The sequence below is a fragment of the Panthera leo genome, chromosome C2, assembly GCF_018350215.1.
Source record: "Panthera leo isolate Ple1 chromosome C2, P.leo_Ple1_pat1.1, whole genome shotgun sequence".
In the NCBI taxonomy this organism is placed as follows: domain Eukaryota; kingdom Metazoa; phylum Chordata; class Mammalia; order Carnivora; family Felidae; genus Panthera; species Panthera leo.
The window spans coordinates 16,026,623-16,046,636 of record NC_056687.1 but is presented as its reverse complement, the minus strand read 5'-3'; the positions used below and the strand labels follow the sequence as shown (position 1 = coordinate 16,046,636).

Sequence of the window (20,014 nt, the reverse complement as noted above, 5' to 3'; positions counted from 1 at the left end):
CATTCCTTGATTTTAGTTCTAAAACCATGGAATGAGTCCCTTTTGCCCCAAGCAAAATGGCAGCATAACACACAGGGCAACAGAGCCTAGTGGCTAAGAGCATGGACTTCAAGAGCCAGATGACTTTGGTACAAAGCTCCAGGTCACCATTGGGAAAGTCACTCAATTCCCTAAGCCTTGGTTTCCCCATCTCCAAAATGGGAATGTTAATACTTCCTACCTCACAGAGTTGTGAGGATCAATAAGGCAGCACTGAGAAAACTATTGAGCATGAATGTTAGCTATGATTAATGTCTCATATAGGTATATCTATTACTGCATTCCTCAAGTATTTCCTGAGTGCCTAGTCCGTGTCAGATACCATTCTAGACTCTGTACCCTAACAGTGAATAAGATCGACAAGTTTCCAGACCTCAAGGAGCCTCCACTCTCATCTCAATAAGAAAATGGGTTCCGCTAGGAAAGAGTGCATCAGATACCATTTTGTATCTCCCAGGGTGCTTTGCACAAAAGAGACAATAGGTATTTGTAAAGGAATCCTAATGAGTGGAAGAAGGAAGACATGCTTCGACAATCTTGCTTCACCCCTGGGCAAATTAAGTAATTATGTGGACAAACCAATGGTATTCTGCTAAGGAGATCTGGAATCTAATGTTTTCACATTTCTTAAAAGTCAACTGCTTGGTATTTGAATGGATTACACAAAGTTTCCAGTGCACCATGCCATGTTTTGCTCACAAGGCAGAGGAATGTGTGGCAGGGAGCATACTTCTGGATTGTGGGGTTCAGCCAGGTGAGCCCAGATCACCTTGGGTTTCATGGCCATTCAGTCTGTATCATCTGACTGCCAGTTAAGAGGCTCGGCTTTGCTCTCGACCTTAGAGCCACAGGAGGCAAAAATGTGGCCAGAGTGACTGCGGGAGGCCCAGAGACACCTAGCTGAAGAGTTTCACTCCTTTAAGATTTGAATTACACATGTTCCTCAAGGACAGTTAGTAATGTAGCCAATTTAATTTTCATTCCCTCTTCACAGCAAATAAGAATCAGATATTTTCTTTCTTTAAAAAAAAAAAAAGAACTTTAGGAATTCTTAGTCTAATTACAAAAATATGTCTTGGGGAGCCTGGGTGGCTTGGTTGAGCGTCTGACTCTTGGTTTGGGCTCACGGCGTGATCTCACAGTTCATAAGTTCGAGCCCCAAGTCAGCCTCTGCACTGACAGCATGGAGCCTGCTTGGGATCCTCTGTCTACCTCTGTCTCTGCCCCTCCCCCACTCAGTCTCTATCTGTCTCTCTCAGAATAAATAAATAAACATTAAAAAAAAGGGATGATGTCTTTTTTAAAAAATATGTCTTATTCATTGCAAGAAACTGAAAGCTTTAACTTGACACACATACACACGTACTTTCTAAAGAGCAAGTTTTGAGAATTACGTAAAAACCTAGAGGGAACTTGCAGAAGTCAAGAGATTTGGGTTTTAGTGTTGACTTAAGTGAAATCTGGACCCCACTTTCCACATCTGGAAGATGGAGCATGAGGTACTCCTTCCACCTCTGTTTTTTTTAAAGTAGATATTAAATAATGACCTACCATGTCCCCATCTCTTCCATACATTATTTAAAACAACTTTATATGATAGTTACATTTTACAAGGAGGAAACTAAGGCTCAGAGAAGCTTGTTGATTTACCCAAGGCTACTGAATATGGGCAAAGGTGTGGTGTAAGGGTATCTCCTGACACTAAGTCACATCCTCTTCCTAGAAAACTACAGCTGCCTTTAATTTACTAGGATACAAAATGGCTCTGGGTTTGAGAAGAATGACCCTGACAACAAAACTTCATTGCCTACTTGACCCTTTGCCTAAGATTGGCTCTGCTCTGTCACTTACCTGTAGGAAATCTATGGTTTTCAACTGTGAGGTAGACAGGTTAGTAGGCTGAGTCTGAACTAGAGAAGGCATCTTGAGTTTCACTGACATTCACAGACATTCAAAAGATGTGCTCTCCAATAAAGAGGGTCTTTGTCTTTTTTCTACCTGTGCCTCACTGATTGTGGAGAAATGTAATCACAACATTTAGATCAATGTTGGGCATATAGATCAAACCCAACCACAACAAATTCCCAGGGACTAGCAGACTTATTGGCCTTGCCAATAAATGCTTACCCAAACAGACCAGAATGCCTCCTGCAGGAATCAGAATAGTAATATACAGAAAAGGCCAGCCATTTGGTAATCATTGAGAAGACACTGGATGCATAATGACTTCACCTTACAGTTGGACACCCAGAGTGAAATTAATAGGCTCCTACTTTTGAGAACCTCAGACTTGTCTTTGATCCCAAAGCATTTTCTAGTTCCTGTTCCATTTTCCACAGGGATTGTTCTACTCTTAACCCTGTTCTTGGGTTTCTGAGACACTATCTTCCCAAGCAATATATGGTTACTGCTACATTAAACCTTCATAAAATTTTTGGAATACGTGACTCTAGTCTTTACAACACAAACAGCTAAATAAAACTCTGCACAATCATTTTGTTATACTATATACCACTAACTTTTATATATCAAATAAGACTGAAGTTAATGGGGATTTGGCACATGGTCTGCAGATTACAAGGCCTGATTCATCATTGCTATATTATACTTTCTGTCACCCTTTTGGCTACTCCAACTGGCTCAATTATAACCATTGACAATCTTAAGAATTCAATACGATCTACCAAGAGGAGACATCTAGTCCATGACTTACCTATCAGCCCAAAGATTACTTCCAAGACCAATTCCATATTCTCTGGGAGTAAGTTTGAAGCATTTGGTTTTAATCCATCCATACCTTCACCATTAAGAAGCCAGATTTGGAAAAATGTGATAAAACCATATATAGAAAGATGTGTGGTGATTGTTTATGAAATAATTATAATAATATTTATTAAATATTATTTATTTATATATGATTTATAATGAATGTTCTCGCAGTAGGGTAAGCAAGCTTCTCTTCAGAGAAACTCTTTGGCCAAAAAAGTTGAGCCAAAGATTTCCAACCCCTGACTTATTTGAGGCACTCAGCCTTGTGGATTTCATTTCCATCAACAATAATGAGTTCTGCATGCCTTGGAAAAGAACAAAGTACTTGGGGGGCACCTGGGTGGCTCAGTCGGTTGAGCGTCCGGCTTCGGCTCAGGTCATGATCTCACAGTTTGTGGGTTTGAGCCCCACATCGGGCTCTGTGCTGACAGCTTAGAGCCTGGAGCCTGCTTCTGATTCTGTGTCTCCCTCTCTCTCTGCTCCTCCCCCGCTCATGCTCTGTCTCTCTCTCTCTCTCTCTCTCCTTCAAAAATAAATAAAAACATTAAAAAAAAAAAAGAACAAAGCACTTGGTTCTTTCCCTGAATTCTGACTTTCAGTGCACCTACTGCATCTAGCCTATCTGATGCTTACAGGGATCCTCCTTCACATATTTTAATTTAATGTTAACATTTCCTTCCCTGGCTTATTAACTGCTCTCCAGTGCAGGTTAACCAATGAACTCCGAAAGAGGTCTCCAGTTGCTCTGCAAGGGTGATGAGCAATTCTCACCCTGCACTTGAGCCAACAAAAATGTTGGGCCATTTTACAAGCAGCAGAAGTCCCAGAAGGCTACACGGTTCCATGGCATAATATATGCAGAAAAAATAATAAAAAGTTTTATGGCTCAGAGAGAGCCAACCGGTCTTAGTAGGGCCCCAAGGCAGGTAAATCTGGTATGTCCTCACTCAGCCTCATAACTTGACAATTTTAACCAAGAGTACTCAGGTTTTGAAGTGCCTGCTTTGCAAACATAAACAGTTCTGGATTTGGCATAACAACTGGCAAGAGGTCCTGCCTAAGGGCATTTATATCCAGTCGGTATCTTATCTAAGAAATCAGAAAAATTATTTCTTTCAAGTCTGAAAACTAAGTTATTTTAATGAATGGGCTGTTTTAATATCCTTGGCAAGCCAGGAAATTTACACTCCACTCCCAACGAGGAAAAAAACAAGGACATTTGCCGACGGAAGTCCCCTTGGATATAAGCCTCTGATAGCTGACTTCCATCCAATGCCAGTAGTCTTTGGAAAAGCTTTTCCTATTCCCTGATAACTTTCCTGTACATGTATCACAATGACATATATACACAGGGATATTATCAGGAAGTAGGGAAAGCTTTTCCAAGGCTACCGCTTCATAATAGGCCACTTGAGATGGTCGATACCTACACCACATGGGAGATACTGGGTGAGGCAGCCCTTACACAATAAGGCAGTGAAATGGGGATGAGGGAGGTTGATCCAAGAAATTACAGAGAAATCCTCCCACTGAGAATGACTTATAACATTTACTCACTTACTGAAATTTTAAAGTTGGAATAATTTCCTTAATATATCGATTTACTCATGCTGAAGGTCAAAGCATGATCCTCGTATCCTACATGATATTTGGCATTCTGAATATGGCACGAAGGACCCAGGAGGCAAAATCTGTCTTTTTACCAAATGTTCATCATTTTGCTTTTGCACTTATATAACCGTATATATGTATGTGTTAGGAACATATATATTATATATATATATATATACATATACATATGTAAGTGCACATATATATACGCATACCCATATATTGTACATATACATGATATATATGCATTGATATATATGTATATTTAATTCTAAAACATACACATATTCTATATATACAAGCATATATATTCCATATATATATATGTGTGTGTGTATATATATATATATACATATATATATATATATATTCCTAATACACATATATAGTTTTTTCCTCTCTGAACTCTAAGGTAATCATCACCCCAAATATAATTGCTTACAGATTCTGTCTAGTTTCCTAAGATTTCTTGATCTTACAAACATTAATCTGTTCCAGGAAATTACACTGGCTAGATGCCTTCATGAAACATTAACTGGATTTCAAAAGAAATTGTATTTCTTCAGGAAGAGAAAGATGTGATGTCCATGAAGACAGAAATACTCATACTATCTGCAGGTAAAAATGCATATGTATCCCAAATGTTGAAGCTGTTATACTGGCTTTCTCCATATTCCTAAACTATATAGAAATCAACCAATGGTCTAGGCATCTCTAACCTAATCACTCATTTGACAGCCTGTTCTGTTTTCATCCAGGCACGTCTGTGTTCCTGAGCCCAGAGGATTTAGCTTTTTCTGAGTGGCTTCAATTGGATTATTTTATCCAGGCAACCTGCCTCTTCTTTTTAATTCTAAACCTTCGCTGTGAGTATTCCTATATCAGAGGAAAAACATGTTTCGGCTGTTACAAGAAACATCACCTAAAATTGAGGCTTTCCTAGTAACAATGTCTTCAATTTAACACACACCTTTCCTTTCTTGGAAAAACAACAACAAAAAAACATGTGCAAAGATCACTTTCATCCACCACAGAAAATAATGTCTTTCCTCATGCAAAAATGCTACCTTTGAACTGCTAATAGTATTTCCCACATCCCTCAGGTTCTCCGTCTAGATTTTCTTTAAAGTCTGACTTAACTCACCACAATTTAACTTGAGATTGTGGAGATCAGATTCTAGGAGGATGGGACTATAAAAAATGTAGATAATTAGTTTTAAAATGTGTAAAATGTATGAAAATAAATCCATTAACTCAGCTGCATTGTTATACTCATTACTCAATAATATACATTTTTTTAATTTTTTAATGTTTATGTATTTTTTAGAGAGAGGGAGGGAGAGGCAGACAGAGAGACAGAGCATGAGCAGGGGGAGGGGCAGAGAGAGAGGGACACACAGAATCCAAAGCAGGCTCCAGGCTCTGAGCTGTCAGCCCAGAGCCTGACTCGAGGTTCTAACCCATGAACCTCAAGATCATGACCTGAGCTGAAGTCAGATGCTTAACCAACTGAGCCACCCAGGTGCCCCATTATTCAATAATATATTAATCAACATGGTAAATAATCTATATTATGTTAATTACATCACTACATAGAATTATCTGCTTAATTTTTTTTTTTAGACTGAGACAGCATGATGAAGGGAAAGGGAGACAGAGAGACAGAGAGAGAGACAGAGACAGAGAGACAGAGAGAGAGAGAGAGAGAGAGAGAGAGAGAATCTTAAGCAGACTCTATGCTCAGCGTGGAACCCAATGCAGGGCTCCATCCCATGACCCTGGGATCATGACCTGAGCCAAAATCAAGAGTCAGACACTCAATGAACTGAGCCACCCAGGCGCCCCTAGAATTACCTGTTTAGAGCAGCACTGTCCAATAGAAACATAATGTAACCCACAGGTGTAATTTAAATGTTTTCATTTCACATTCAAAAAGTAAAAAGAAATTGAAATTTAATTTAGTAATGTATTTTATTTAACCCAATTTATGCAAAATAGTATCATTTCAATGATAATGTGGTCAATATTAAAAAGTTATTAGTGAGCTATTTTACATTCCTCTTCATAAAATCCATGGTGTATTTTAGGCGTGCAGCACAAATCTCCTTTCACACTGGCCACATTTCCAGCACTCAGTAGCCCCAGGTGGGTGAACAGTGTGAATCTGAAGCGTGTTGAGCAGTAATGGACAGGTACTGTGTGCTCACTACCAGCTCTCCCAGCTTTCGATGTTCGAGTACATGTCAGAAGGGTAAATTAGCCAGTCTCATGTCCACCATGCCTGTTTCTTTAGAGACTTTAAAACTAGTGTCTAACGTTTAAATTGCTTTTAATTGGTGTTAGCTGTACCATGTGAAGAAAATGAAATCAGTGGTGATTGATGCACTATTTCCCTATTGCTGCTGTCACAAATTACAAACTTAGTGGCTTGAAACAAAACAGGAGTGCCTGACTGGCTTAGTCCACACAGCATGTGACTCTTGATCTCAGGGCTGTGAGTTCAAGCCCAATGTTGGGTGTTGAGATTACTTGCAAACAAAAACCCCACACATTTATTTTCTTCTAATTCAGGAAGTCAGAAGTCTAAAATGAGTTGGCAGGGCTGTGTTCCTTCTGGAGGCCCCAAGGAAGAATCCATTTCTTTGCCTTTTCCAGCTTCTAAAGGCACCTACAGGGGCGCCTGGGTGGCGCAGTCGGTTAAGCGTCCGACTTCAGCCAGGTCACGATCTCGCGGTCCCTGAGTTCGAGCCCCGCGTCAGGCTCTGGGCTGATGGCTCGGAGCCTGGAGCCTGTTTCCGATTCTGTGTCTCCCTCTCTCTCTGCCCCTCCCCCGTTCATGCTCTGTCTCTCTCTGTCCCAAAAATAAATAAAAAATGTTGAAAAAAAAATTTAAAGGCACCTACATTCTTTAACTTGTCCTCTTCCTCCAGCTTCAAAACCAGCAGCCTAGCATTTTCAAATCTCAACATCTTTGGGAGCCTGGGTGGCTCTGTTAGTTAAGCATCTGACTTTGGCTCAGGTCATGATCTCACAGTTTGTGACTTTTGAGCCCCGCATTGTATTGACTCACTACGGTCAGCAGGGTCAGTTCCCAGCTCACACGTGTGTGCCTCTGTCTCTCAAAAATAAACATTTTTGGGGGCGCCTGGGTGGCTCAGACAGTTCAGCGACCGACTTCGCTCAGGTCACTATCTCGCGGTCTGTGGGTTCAAGCCCCGCGTCGGGCTTTGTGCTGACAGCTCGGAGCCCGGAGCCTGCTTCTGATTCTGTGTCTCCCTCTCTCTCTCTGCCCCTCCCCCACTCATGCTCTGTCTCTGTCTCAGAAATAAACATTAAAAAGATATTTAAAAAATAAAAATAAAAAAATAAACATTTTTTATCTCAATATCTTTGTTTCTCTTCCCCCTTCTCTTTTTCTCTCTCTCCCTCTCAGTCTGACTTCTGTTTTCATCACATCTTCTACTCTGACTCTGCTTCTTCTCTCTTAGGAGACTTATGATGATATTGAACCCACCTGGAGAACCCAGCATAATCTTCCCCTATCAAAATTATTAATTTAATCACATATGCAAAGTCCCTTTTGCCAGATAAGGGAACATAGTCACCCATTCTGGGGATTAGGATGTGGATATCTTTGGGGACCTTTATTCTATCTATCACAATGGAATATGTCCTACTTAGGTCTATAGGCAGAATTCTGTCACATTTAGTAACATTTAGTTATAACACAGATCTGCATGTGACCAAAAAAAAAAAAAAAAAAAAAAAAAAAAAAAAAAGACCTATGTCCTAGATGAATCCCTGCTTATTTGAAGCAATATTCCACAAAAATAAAAATGCAGTATGACAAATATTAAACATATGCATTTGTTTTTATTCAGTAGGATTTGGCATTTTCTAGAAGCAATTTAAGCTGGAAGTTTGTACCTTTGGCCAGCCTCACCCAATTCAAAAGGTGCAAAAATGTTGAAGGATACAAACTTTTATTTGTAAGATAAATATGTTCTGGGAATGTAACATACAACATAATGATTATAGTTAATAATACTGACGTGTATATTTAGAAGTTGCTACAAGGGTAGATTTTAAAAGTTCTTATCACAAGAAAAAAAAATTGTGACTATGTGAGGTGATGGACATTCACTAACAACATTGTGGTGATCACTGCAGGGTTATATGGCAATTAAATCTCAAAAAGGGGAGGGGGGAGAAGCAAAGTAAATATATGCTCTGATGACTTAGGGAAAGTCAAGATAATAGGTACCTGAGTCAAGGCTGGAGAGAAAGGGTCTCCAGGTGTGTATTACCTACTTTTAAGCTGTGTTTCCAAATTTGCCAGGGCAAATCTTCACTCTCACTCCCAAGTAATCAGTGTCACATCTAGTATGAGTGAGCCATAAAGGTATACTTTCCCACAAAAATGTAATAAAGATTTTGATAGGACTCCTATTCTTTGCTAAATTTATGCCATAAAGTAGATCAACAAATATTTATGTCAAATCAACAAATATTTAATCAGAATATTATCAGGAAGGCATGGTATCCAGTTCAGAATATTCCATAACTTAACCTATAAATTCAACTTTCTTCAAATTTTTTTAAGGTTTATTTATTTTTGAGAGGGAGAGAGAGAGTGTGAGTGGAGGATGGGCAGAGAGAGAAGGAGACACAATCTGAGGCAGGCTCCAGGCTCTGAGATATCAAGACACAGCCTGAAGCAGGCTGTGCTGACAGTGGTGAGCCTAATGCAGGGCTCAAACTCATGAACCGGGAGACTGTGGCTGAAGTCGGTCACTTCACCAACTGAGAGAGAGCATGAGCCGCCGGGTTGGGGGAGCAGAGGGAGAAAGGGAGAGAGAATCCCAAGCAGGCTCCGTGCTGTCAGGGGCTGAATGTCATGAACTGTGAGATCATGACCTGAGCTGAAATCAAGAGTCGGAAACTCAACCGACTGAGCCCCCAGGCACCCCATAAATAACGTCTACTTTTTAAATTTCCTTTCATTATCAAAAATCAGTACAGGCAGAAAGGTAATTGACTTACAAACTCTTTATTGATCCCACCAGAATGCTGTGCTTCTAATGCCATCTCTTCAACTGAATCTTCTTCTGCGGTTCTATTGATACACTAGAAGAGAATACTGAACCAATAGCGAAACTTTTAAAACATTGTGTTCCTGAACTGCGTAGACCACCATCTGAATTCCCCACTGCACCTTTCCCGTGTACTCAGGCTTCAAATCTCCTGTCTTTGGAGGATGGATTAGTCAGCCACTTCCATAACAAAACATGGTAGACTGGGTGGCTTAAACAGCAGACATTTGTTTCTCACAGTTCTGGAGCCTGGAAACCCAAGATCAGGGGACCGGCATGGTTGAGTTCTGTTGAGAGCTTCCCTCTTGGCTTGCAGACGGCTGACCTCTCACTGTGTGCTCACATGGCAGAGAGAGAGAGAAGCAGCAGGCTCTCTGAAGTCGCCTCTTACAAGACACTAATCCCATCATGAAGGCATGCTGTCTTGTGACATAATATACACCTACTTATCTCCCAAAAGCCACACCTCCAAACGCCATCACATTGGGGTTTAGGTTTTCAACAAATGAAGGGGGAAGCAGAGAGGTTGCACAATTCAGTCCACAGGAGAAGAGACGCAAGATCCAGGCAAAGAAGACCTGAAGAATGATGGCAGGTGCTCCGGCAGACCTGATTCAAGTCCGCCCTTTAGTTATTCTCCAGCTCTCCTGGGGATTCCCCCAGACTGGGAAACATGATTACTGCTGAAAGCTCATTACTCGGGATGACTAAACGAGCCTCAATGTGTAACTCCAAAGGACGTTTCCACCCAAAAGTGTAGCTCTGCACTTGAACAGTTACATCCTGGGGGTGCCTGGGTGGCTCAGTCGGTTAAGCATCCGACTTCCGGTCACGATCTCATAGTTCGCGAGTTCAAGCCCCACCTCAGGCAGTCAGTGCAGAGCCCTCTTTGGATCCTCTGTCCCCTTTTCTTTCTGCCCCTCCTCCACTTGTGCTCACTCTCCCTCTCAAAAATAAACATTAAAAAAAAAAAAACTGTTACATCCTGAAATGATGTCTATATGGAGGTTGAGTTTTCTTGAAATGACATCTCTAAGGAGAAACCAAATGCCTAGGTAGCACTATGACTTTCCTACCTAATCTTACTCTTTAAAATATTTTCTCTTTTCTTAACATAGAAATGGATAGGGTACGGTTTCCCAAACCAGGAGAAAGATTTAATTTATGATTCCTAAACTAAAACACCACTGTGCTGTAAAGAGAAGTGAAGGATGAGTGTCCATGAAAATCATTTCCGTGAAAACTCAGTTTCAAAAGGACACTGAATTTCATTCATGATTTATCTTTAAGAGAAAGGAAAATATAATTATTAACCATAGAGATTAACTGGAATGGTTGTCTATTCTGTGCTTTATTCTGTATAAACACAATGTAATTATGACTTCTGTTGTAAATTTCAGTAAAGCATGATTTAATACTATAGCAAGGGTGCCATTAAAATGTGAATATTAACTTTCCAATAATTTCTAGAAATTGAAATGGAATCTGTTTGGCAATAACATGACATTTTGACACCAATGAAAATATTTTATGTAGTTATGTAAGCAATAAAAATAAATGTTTTATAAAAATTTATCCAGAAGGACTTATAACTAGGAAAAACAATCATAATTAACAAGATTTCATAAAGTACTCAGCAGCCAAAGATAACTTTTAGACCAGCTGAAGGTGATGAGGTCATTGCTGGTCCTAAGTTCATAAGATCTGACCACCTGTAGAGATTTTTTTAAAAGCACTTAAAAGAATTAATTTTCCAACTATGGACAGGCTGAGAGAGTCTCTCTCTTTTATGCGACCTTCTATTGTGCCAAAGTAATGGAATTGAATGCACCCTTCAGCTCTTCGAACAGCTGTTCCTATGGTGTAGGAGTAAATGTGTAAACCCTACCAGGACCAGCTGGAAAAAAGACATGAATCCACTATTTCTGAATGTATTATGGAGCCTAGATTTTGTTTCCAGGACAAGATGTGTCCAAAGCAACCAAATTTAAGAAGAGGGTTGTGAAATAACCCAGTGGATGAGTAACCCTCTTGACAATTCGACTGGCTGTAAATACAGCTTTACTGTACTGGCCAATGCTGTATTAAAGGGATTCTTTTCCACACTTTTAACTGAGGTCATTATAGCATGAAAATATTAATAGCAACATCAGAAGACAAAAAGCATTGTTGTCAAGTATAGATATGTTTTTTCTCAATGTGAACATCACTGATCTCTAAATTTCTAAAGCCTACTGAGGATTTTTTTAAGTAAAATAGTAACTATTATGATAATAGTGATAGTAAGAGGCATTTTATCAACTAACATGCTTATCTTTTAACTCTACCTTTAAGTATAATTTTAATAAAAATACTTAAAATTACCCTGTAAGTCTAACCATATAACAAAAACAAACAACAATATGTGTTATATATGCTAAAGATTTTATTTTGGGGGCACCTGGGTGCCTCAGTCGGTTAAGCGTCCACCTCTTGATTTCAGTTCAGGTCATGGTCTCATAGTTTGTGAATTCGAGCCCCACATCGGGCTCTGCACTGACAGCATGGAGCCTGCTTGGGATTCTCTCTCTCCCTCTCTCTGCCCCTGCCCTGCTCTCTCTCTCTCTCAAAATAAATAAATAAACTTAAAAAAAATTTTTTTAAGATTTTTTTAAAAAGAAACCTCTACACCCAACAAGGGGCTCAAATTCATAACCCCAAGATCAATAGTTGTGGAAAATCAAAAAGCTATGTCCTGGGTTAGGAGATTATAGGGAACACATTGCAAAGCAGAATACTGCTTTCTGGCCTTGCTGAAAACAGTGGGTCATGTTTCTCTTATCTAGTTAATATATATCTAGGGGTTAGGTACTGCTTGTGCTCATAAATTCCTTAGACCACGTTATCACATGGAATATTTTATCCTGTCTTAACTTGTTTTTCTGCACGTTTTCAATACTCTTTCTGGCACATAGCCCACTGACCTACTGCACATTGTTTCCCTGAATGTATGCTTAATAAATAAGGGAGCTTGAGAGCAGCTGGGGGAGACCTCCCTTAGCCTCCCTCTCACCTCGCTTAACTTGCATGGAGTCTTGAGTAATCTCTTCTGCCGTCTGCTGGACAAAGCCAAAAGCCAAACCCACAAATGGATGCATGCTGTACCGACTGAGCCAGTCAGGTGCCCCTAAAAAATATATTTTTAATTTGTCCTAATGTTTCCTTTAAATATACTTTATATTTTAAAGCAGTTTTAGATTTACAGCAAAATTGACTGTAAAATAAAGAGTTCTCATATACCTCCTACACACACACACACACACACACACACACACACACACACACACACACGAGAAACATTTGTTACCATCGGTGAACCTACACTGATACATTGTTATCACCTGAAGTCCATCGGTTACACTAAGGCTCACACTTGGTGTACATTCTAAAGGTTTTATCAAATGTATGTATGTATCACCATTATAGTATCATACAGGATAATTCCACAGCCTTAAAAATCTTCTGTGCCTCACCTTCATCCCTTTCTCCTCATTAACCCGTAGCAACTACTGATCTTTTTACTGTCTCTATAGTTTTGCCTTTTCTGGAATGTCATACAATTAGAATCATACCATATATATAACCTTTTCAGATTGGCTTCTTGTACTTATTAATACACATGTAAGTTTTCTCCATATCTTTTCTTGGCTTGATAGTTCACTTCTTTTTAGGGCTAAAAAATAGTCTATTGTCTGGATGTATCACTGTTTTACGCATCCATTTATCTACTGAAGGACCAAATAATCTTAGTTGCTTCCAAGTTCGGGCATTATGAACAAAGCTGCTATAAACATCAGTGTGCAGGTTGTTGTGTAGACAGAAGTTTTCCACTCAGTTGGGTAAATAAATACCAAGGAGTGTAATTACTGGATTGTATGGTAAGAGTATGTTTAATTTTGTAAGAAACCACCAAACTGTCTTCCAAAGTGACTGCCATTTTGCATTTCCACCAGCAGTCTAGGAGAGTTCCTACTGCTCCCATGGTTGTTTTAACTTGAGATTCCCTAATAACATATAATGTTGAACATAGCTTCATATGCTTATTTGGAATCTGTATAATTTCTTTGGTGATGTGTCTGTTCAGATCTTTTGCCCTTTTTCTTAATATGATTTTTTTCTTATTGTTGAGTTTTCAGATTCTCTGTATATGTTGGGTAAGAATCCTTTATCAGTTGGGTCTTTTGCAAATATTTTCTCCCAATTTGTCTCCTGGTGTGTTTTTGGTTTTTTTGTTTGTTTGCTTTTTTGTTTTTAGAGAGAGAGCACAAGTGGGAGAGAGGTGCATAGGGAAAGAGAGAGAGTATCTTAAGTAGGTTTCACACTCAGCATGGAGCCCAAAGCAGGGCTTGATCTCACAACCTTGGGATCACGACCTGAACCAAAATCAAGAGTCAGATGCTCAACGAACTGAGCTACCCAGGCACTCCTGTGTTAATAGTGTTTTGTAAGTGTAATGATCAACCTTGAAGGATTGATGCTTTATGGAAATTTAAAAAAAAATTTAGAATTCTTTGGTTGTAAAAATTTAGAATAATTTTTAAAGATGTACTTAATATTAGCTATTTTAGGCTTATGAATTATTTCACTAACTACTAGACTATGGTAGAATTAACTAACACCCCCTACAAAGTCCCCTTATATCAAGAGGAGACTTGTAATCAAGTTAAGATTTGGGCCACTCTTGGATTCATGGAGAGCTCCAGCTGCAACTTGTGGTTTCTACTAAAACACAAGCCATGGGATGCTTGGGTTGCTCAGTCGGTTGAGTATCTGACTCTTGATTTCAACTCAGGTCATGATCCCAGGGTTGTGGGATCAAGCCCCACATTGGGCTCTGCATTGAGCATGGAGCATGCTTAAGATTCTCTCTCTCTCTCTCTCTCTCTCTCTCTCTCTCTCTCTCTCTCTCCCCCCCTCTCCCCCATTCACACACACTCTCTCTCTCTCAAATTTTTAAAAATGCAAGCCAGGCTTAGGTGTGATAAGAACCTGCTAAATAACTGTTGCCAAAAAAAGGGAGAAGGGGAAGGGGAAGGGGAAGGGGAAGGGGACGGGGAAGAAGAGGAAGAAGAGGAAGAAGAGGAAGAGGAAGAAGAAGAAGAAGGAGGAGGAGGAGGAGGAGGAGGAGGAGGAGGAGGAGGAGGAGGAGGAGGAAGATATTACCTTTTATACTGCAAGAGGCTTGGACCAAAATCTTTTTAAGAGTAAACATCTCTTGTTACAATATGCTATTAAACTCTGTTGTCTCGGAGTAAAGTGAATCCTCACTAGGAAGATGAAATCAAAATGCCTAAACATGTGATCCTAATACCATACCGCCAAAACCACTAGCAATACCCCTAAAATCTAAAACATCTTTGAAATAAGAAAGCTGTACTGTAATATACCAGAAAATGCCATGAATCCTCATGTATCAGTGAGGGTTTTATTACATACAAAATCCACTCCAGTTTGGTTAAGCTAAAAGGAATTTATTACAGGATATCTAATGGGTATCATAGTCATGGGAGGTCTGAAGAAGATCAGCTCTCGGCTGAGCTTCAGGGAATACCTCTTAAAGCCACGTTATAGAACTGAGCTTGTGGCCCTGCCAGAAGCAACTGGCTGCTGCAGCTGTTGGCTCCAGACCCAGGCCACCTATGACACCATCCACGGCATCAAAATAAAGAAGCTATGCCCTGCCTCTCACCTATGAAGCTAGAGCTTTGAGAGCCCTGCCACAGTCATTGCAGGAAAATCAAGCTCCTCTACAACCTGTCTTGCCAGTTAAAATAACAGAGGCAACAGAAGTCAACCTCTACCTCAGCGTGTTGCCTGTGTGCCTTCTAAAACTCATGCAATGCTTAAAACCCAGTTGGTTAAGTGTCCGGCTCTTGACTTTGGCCCAGGTCATGATTTCACAGTTCATAGGTTCGAGCCCCGTGTTGGACTCTCTGATGTCCAAAGAGCCTGCTTCAGTTCTTCTGTCTCCCTCTCTCTCTGCCCCTCACCCACTAGTGCATGCATGCATTCTCTCTCTCTCTCTCAATCTCTCTCTCTCAAAATAAATAAATAAAATCTAAAACTCCTACGTTGTAAATGGTTAGTGGGACTTAAATCACATCCAAAACTAGAGCTTCAAGGAAATCTAAAAAATGTAGTTCTGAAGGTTCCGGCCTCAGTATTTCAGGAAGGCATACTAAAAGAAAGATGGAAAGGATATTCAGTGAGGTGATACAGTGTCCCATCTATCTTGAAAAGAGAGTACAAGGCATGTGATTGTCAAAGGAAAGCTGGGAGGGATTCCAGAAGAACTCCACGTGTAGAGGCTGTGGATGCAAGTTATTGGAAGGAATGCTGGAATAACTACCAGGGTGGCTGATTTCATCAACCCACAACCAGAGCAGGGACTGGAGCACTAGGTGTGAATGTTGGGCTGGGCCAAGCTCCGGAGGAGGGGGGAGCTCCAGTTTCCAAAGAGAAGCCACCGTATAGCACTATCTGGCAGCTAAACGCGCCCTCTTCTACAATCCCTGTGGCTGGCTGTGGTGCACATACCACCTTCACGCGTAGGCTAACCCAATCTCAACTACAAAGATGGGCACGCAACCAGAAAGTAAACATCTAAAGTAAGCAAATACCATGAAAGAGTAACATGCAAGCTAAGGAACAAAGGAAAGGTCACCAGATTAGAATTTATACAGCAAACACCTGGAAACTTTGAAAAGAGTATAACTGAAAACCTCAGAGGGAGGAGAACCGATGCTGCATTCATAAAACAAAAGATTAATTGTAAGAAATTAGAGGGGCGCCTGGGTGGCTCAGCCGGTTGAGCATCCGACTCTTGATCTTAGCTCAGGTCTTGATCTCAGGGTCATGAGTTCAAGCCCTGTGTTGGGCTCTGCACAGGATGTGAAGCCTACTTAAAACAAAACAAAACAAAACCCATATTAGAAAAAAAATGCTTACCAAATAAAAATCTCAATAGATAAGCCAAAAAGCACAATATATTCAACTGAAGAGAGGATATGCTAGTTGGAAGCCTGAATTTCTCTCAAAATGGCAGAATGGTATAATGGGTACTGTGGTGCACTACCCAGATTCCCCCTGGGGGCCAAGGCACCAGTGCTGCCACCTGTTGGCTGCTGGCAGCTCACAGGCAAGTCTCTCTCCAGGAATTGCCCTTGGGAAAGAGAGCTACTTTGCCCAGGGTTATGTCCTTAAGAATTTTGAGTCATTCCCGAAGTCCAGTAAACATTTCTTTTTTAAAAAAGTGTTTATTTATTTTGAGAGAGAGACAGCACTCACGAACTGGGCAGGGGCAGAAAGAGAGGGAGAGGGAGAATCCCAAGCAGGCTCCAAGCTGTCAGCTCAGAGCCCAATGTGGGGCTCAAATCCATGAACTGTGAGATCATGACCTGAGCTGAAGTCGGACACTCAACAGACTGAGCGCCCAGGTGCCCCTCAACATCTTTAAATGTATCGGGATGGGGTAGAGGGCAGACAGGGGGTAAACAATTAGAAAAACCTATGCAAATGACAGCATAGCTACTACTAGGTGTTGTGGGTTAAGTCACATTCCTCAAAAAGATATGCTGAAATCCTAAACTCTCCCCCACCCTGCCCCTATATACATATATGTGTCTTATTTGCAAGTAGCGTCTTTGCAGACGTAATCAAGTTAAAATGAGGCGGGTCCTAAATCCAATGACTGGTGTCTCTTATAAAGAAAGAGGCTTGGAGACAGAGAGACATACAATAAAAAAGTCTACTTGAAGACCAGGGCAAAAATGCCTCAAGCCACGAAATGCCAAGGATTACTGCCAACCACCCGAAGATAGAAGAGGCAAGGAAGGATTCTTCCCTAGAGGCTTCATAGGGAGTACGGCCCTCCCACCACCATGATTTCAGACTTCTGTCCTCCAGAAGTGAGAGAATAAATTTCTGTTTTAAGCCATCCAGTTTGTGGTCATTTGTTATGGCAGACCACGGAGATTCATATACCAGATGATTATTAGCCTTAAGGAAAGCAAAAAGTTGCGCAAGGACAAAAGTAACTGGTGTCATACAGATATCAGTTCCAGGGAGCATTTCTGTTCCAGGGAGCATTTCTACAGACAGAATAATGTAAAAATAAACAAACAAACAAATAAATAAATCATGATATACACTTATTGGGCAAATAGGGAGAGGGGACCTGGCTGGCAATTACATTTGTTTACTAGAGGCAGGAGAATCAAATGCTTGCCTTCTATCACGCAAACTTTACCTTCTATCATGGGAACAGATAATGCAAAAATTGAGAAATGAAGTAATATCATTATAAGCTTGGTATGCAGAGACGTGGATAAATAGCCAAAGAAAGAGCTAAAAGTTGAAAATGGTCACCACTGGAGCAAGACACGTGAGAAACTGGATACTGGTGTACGAGAGTGGACTGGTTTTTGTAAGAAATCATGGAGAATTATTTGGCCTATTAAATTATGCATGTATCAACTTTGATGAAAATAAAAACAAAATTAAGAAGGAAAAATAAGCAAAAATGAATAGACAATTCACAAAGAAACTCAAATAAACAGCATATAGAACACATGCCTAAACTTAATTAGCAATTAGACCATTTCCATTTAAAATAAATAAATAAGTAAGTCTAACAATATTAAATCAAATACTAAATCTGCCACCAACTAAGCACAATTAGTTTGGAGAGAAACCTGGAAACTTGAAAATGTTTAGTAAAATTGACAATGTGTATACAACACGATTGATCCACTCTGGCTTCAATCCTAGGAAACTTTCGTACAGGCCCAGAAAAAAACCATGTTTGACAAAGTTAATTACAGTGTTGTTTATAATAGTGAAAATCTGGGAAGGATTAAATGTTTACCAATAGATATTTATCCATTCCAGATAGGATATTTATATTTTCATGTAATACTCTCTCTGGCAATTAAAAGGAATAAACTAACTTTATATATATGAAAACATAGAGCGAAAATTTTGAGTGAAAAAAAATGTGAAGAACCATATGTCCAACCCATTACCAGTGAAACAAATCTGGTAACACACAAACCATATGCTGCTCATGATTATCTGAATGTAAAAGCATAAAAACATTGACTAGAGACATACTTGCTAAATTCATGAGAGCAGTTAAGTTGGAGGAAGGGTTACAAAATGGAACTGAAGGCGAACATCCACTTCAGCTGTAATATTTTAGTTCTTATATTTAAAAACTCTTTTGGGGCGCCTAGGTGGCTCAGTCAGTTAAGCGTCGGACTTCAGCTCAGGTCATGAGCTCACAGTTCCTGAGTTCGAGCGCCACGTCAGGCTCCCTGGTCAGCGTGGAGCCCAATTGGGATTCTGTCTTCTTCTCTCTGCCCATCTCCGTATCACACTCTCTCTCTCAAAAATAAATAAACATTAAAAAAACCAAAAACAAAAACAGTAACACTCTTAAAAACTCTTTTAAGGATGGGAAATCGGCTCTGCAGATTTTGATTTGCCAGTCTCCATAACCGTGTGAGCTAATTCCCTATAATAAATATTATATTTAACATACATATTAAATAATAACATATAGTATGATATAATATGTACTTAAAAAAGTAAAATAAAAACTTTTAAGGAAACATGAAAAAGTACTATTAATTGTAAATTCCAGGTGGTAGGTACTTAGGGTTTTAAAAATGTAAACTATATTTTTCTGTATATTTATTACTCAAATTTTAAAAACTAGATGTAAAAATGTTTCATTGGGAAATTTCAAAAATTGACTCAAAAAGAATGTAAATGCCTGAATAGCCTAATAACCTATAGAAGATGATCCAAAACATCAGAGAACCACCCACTAATAAAAACACTAAGCCCAGCCAATTTTATGGATGAGTTCTACCAAATGTTCCAGAAACAATGTCCTAACTCATCCCATGAGGATAGCATAATCAAAACAGAGCTAGATTATAAGCATTCCAAATTCAGCAGGGTATTAAAAGAAAAATTATCTTGCCTCAGTGAGGTTTATAAAAAGAGTGCATGTATGATTTAACATCAGGAAGGTTATTTTTATAATATACAACAGTAAAAAAATTAAATGAGAAAAAAACCTTAAGTGTTCAGTTAATGTAACAAAGGTAAAATTTAGTAACCATTATGTCTTTTTTTAATTCTTTGCAAACAAGGAACAGAAGAAAACTTCTAAATGTAGAAAAAAGAAAAAAACCACCCCCCTTAGTCAAAAACAATCGAGGATGCCCTGCATCAACTGCTAATCCATAAAATGAAACAAATTTAAATACTCGAAATAAGAAAGCAAATATCAGCAGGTGCAGATTATATAACTGTTCACTTACAAATTCCAAAAGCATTTACAGAGACTGCTAGAAAGAAGCCCCGATTTGCCTCTCCGCCTCCGAAGCCCCTCCCCCCCACTGCCGAGCTTGCGCACGCGCAATTTTGGCGCATGCGCGTGGGACGGAGAGAGA

At 39.7% G+C, this 20,014-nt stretch overlaps 1 long non-coding RNA gene across 1 annotated transcript in view; it reads right to left on the bottom strand.

Annotated features, from left to right (window-relative positions):
- The window catches only part of LOC122198477, a 267,549-nt gene extending 247,624 nt beyond the window's left edge, over positions 1–19,925 (bottom strand). The window contains exon 1 of the long non-coding RNA XR_006193000.1: positions 19,883–19,925. This is a non-coding gene — a long non-coding RNA (uncharacterized LOC122198477). The remainder of the gene's footprint in view (positions 1–19,882) is intronic.
- Positions 19,926–20,014: the final 89 nt, after the last annotated feature.